This window comes from Oncorhynchus clarkii, chromosome 18 (genome assembly GCF_045791955.1).
Source record: "Oncorhynchus clarkii lewisi isolate Uvic-CL-2024 chromosome 18, UVic_Ocla_1.0, whole genome shotgun sequence".
NCBI classification, from domain to species: domain Eukaryota; kingdom Metazoa; phylum Chordata; class Actinopteri; order Salmoniformes; family Salmonidae; genus Oncorhynchus; species Oncorhynchus clarkii.
The window spans coordinates 52,467,806-52,470,305 of record NC_092164.1 but is presented as its reverse complement, the minus strand read 5'-3'; the positions used below and the strand labels follow the sequence as shown (position 1 = coordinate 52,470,305).

The 2,500-nt window shown below is 48.2% G+C and overlaps 1 protein-coding gene across 2 annotated transcripts in view; it reads left to right on the top strand.

Annotated features, from left to right (window-relative positions):
* Window positions 1-2,500, top strand: part of LOC139373698 (ataxin-1-like) — a 190,738-nt gene that overhangs the window by 170,467 nt on the left and 17,771 nt on the right. The window lies entirely within an intron of this gene.

Below are 2,500 nucleotides of genomic sequence, written 5' to 3'. Positions count from 1 at the left end.
TTGTTCTGCTACCCCTCTCCTCCTCTCCCTCTCAGTGAGTTTCAGTATGGTTGACTGTTGTTCTGCTACCCCTCTCCTCCTCTCCCTCTCAGTGAGTTTCAGTATGGTTGACTGTTGTTCTGCTACCCCTCCCCTCCTCTCCCTCTCAGTGAGTTTCAGTATGGTTGACTGTTGTTCTGCTACCCCTCTCCTCCTCTCCCTCTCAGTGAGTTTCAGTATGGTTGACTGTTGTTCTGCTACCCCTCTCCTCCTCTCCCTCTCAGTGAGTTTCACTATGGTTGACTGTTGTTCTGCTACCCCTCTCCTCCTCTCCCTCTCAGTGAGTTTCACTATGGTTGACTGTTGTTCTGCTACCCCTCTCCTCCTCTCCCTCTCAGGGAGTTTCAGTATGGTTGACTGTTGTTCTGCTACCCCTCTCCTCCTCTCCCTCTCAGTGAGTTTCAGTATGGTTGACTGTTGTTCTGCTACCCCTCTCCTCCTCTCCCTCTCAGTGAGTTTCAGTATGGTTGACTGTTGTTCTACTACCCCTCTCCTCCTCTACCTCTCAGTGAGTTTCAGTATGGTTGACTGTTGTTCTGCTACCCCTCTCCTCCTCTCCCTCTCAGTGAGTTTCAGTATGGTTGACTGTTGTTCTGCTACCCCTCTCCTCCTCTCCCTCTCAGTGAGTTTCAGTATGGTTGACTGTTGTTCTGCTACCCCTCTCCTCCTCTCCCTCTCAGTGAGTTTCAGTATGGTTGACTGTTGTTCTGCTACCCCTCGCCTCCTCTCCCTCTCAGTGAGTTTCAGTATGGTTGACTGTTGTTCTGCTACCCCTCTCCTCCTCTCCCTCTCAGTGAGTTTCAGTTGACTGCACTCGCTTCTAAATAAACAACACACTAACTAATTGAATTACAGAGCGTGGCTAATTTGCTGCTACGGTAACAGACAAGTCTTCCTCACCATGCAGGAGCTGTTATTGTGAACTGTTGACCTTAGATCTGAAAACACATTTTACTAGATCAGCCCCCAATGTAGCTCTGTTGACCATAGATCTAAAACAGATTGACCCACAAAGACAGAGGGCCACTATCCTAATCCTAATTGGCTGACTTGTAAAAAAGTACTCTGCCTGTCACCCTTTTACCTACTACAAAGAGAGATGTCAGAATGAACAGTGTTACAGAAAGAGCCCACCAATAACATGGGCTCTGATTTGGTAGTATATGAGGTAACCATGTAACCATGAGAGGCTTGAAGCAGAAGGAGACCTTAGGCAATTCTAAGAATAGTTCGCCCAACCCCTATACTAACCTGAACAATTAGGGGAGTTAAACTCGAAACTGACCCTAAGTCAGTGGTTAGGGATAACATCTACCTCCTCCCCAGGGAGAGAGACAGTAAGTAAGAAATGAAGTCAACCCCACAACACAGACAGGAAGCCGCGATGTGTTTAGGCCTAGGTGGGTCTGGCATGTCTACTGGGACGCATTAGCACTGTGTGTCCGTGCTTCCTACTATAACACTCATCTCCTCACTGCAGAATTTTATATTTGTTTGGAAATCAACTTTATTTAGGTCAGCTAACACAACAGCGCTGCTTGTAGTGTAGTTATGCTTTCTGGGGGGAGGAGGCTGATGGCCCTCTACCCTCTAGTGGGGAGGAGGGAGATGGCCCTCTACCCTCTAGTGGGGAGGAGAAAGATGGCCCTCTACCCTCTAGTGGGGAGGAGGGAGATGGCCCTCTACCCTCTAGTGGGGAGGAGGGACGGTGCACTGAGATGGGCACTGTGGTTTCTCTCTGCAGTAGTAGTAGCTGTAGTAATTGATATGGGTTCAAGACATTTTACCTGTGTGTTTGTGAGGGCCGGTAGCTTGGTTATTGAGGTGTGTGTAGGCATGTTCTGTCTCTGTGTTGCATTTCATATTGTTAGTGAAAAGCTTTTACTCTGCATATCTTTGAATGTCGCAGTACTATTTCACGTGTGTGTGTGTGTGTGTGTGTGTGTGTGTGTGTGTGTGTGTGTGTGTGTGTGTGTGTGTGTGTGTGTGTGTGTGTGTGTGTGTGTATGTGTGTGTGTATCACTCTCTTTCAATGGCCTCTTTCTCATAATCTCTCTAATCTCTATTGCTCTCTTTATCCCTTCCTTCCTTCCTTCCTTCCTTCCTTCCTTCCTTCCTTCCTTCCTTCCTTCCTTCCTTCCTTCCTTCCTTCCTTCCTTCATTCCTTCTTCCTTTATTCCATCCATCCTCCCATCCATCCTTCATTCCTTCCTTACTTCTTCCTCCCTCCTTATCTCTCTCATTCTCCCCTTCTCAGTATGTCACCTTCCCTTTCTCATTCTCAATGACTCCCTATCCCTCCCTCCCCTCCTCTCTGTCTCCCTCTCTCCGTGTGAGTGTAGTGTGGGCAGCCTGCCAGCTGGCATGTGTGTTTTTTGAATGAATACCTGATGAAGTTGGTGGAGGGAGGCGTGGGAGGAGCCGTGTCTGTGTGTGTGTGTGCTCTGCTCTCTTCTACAGA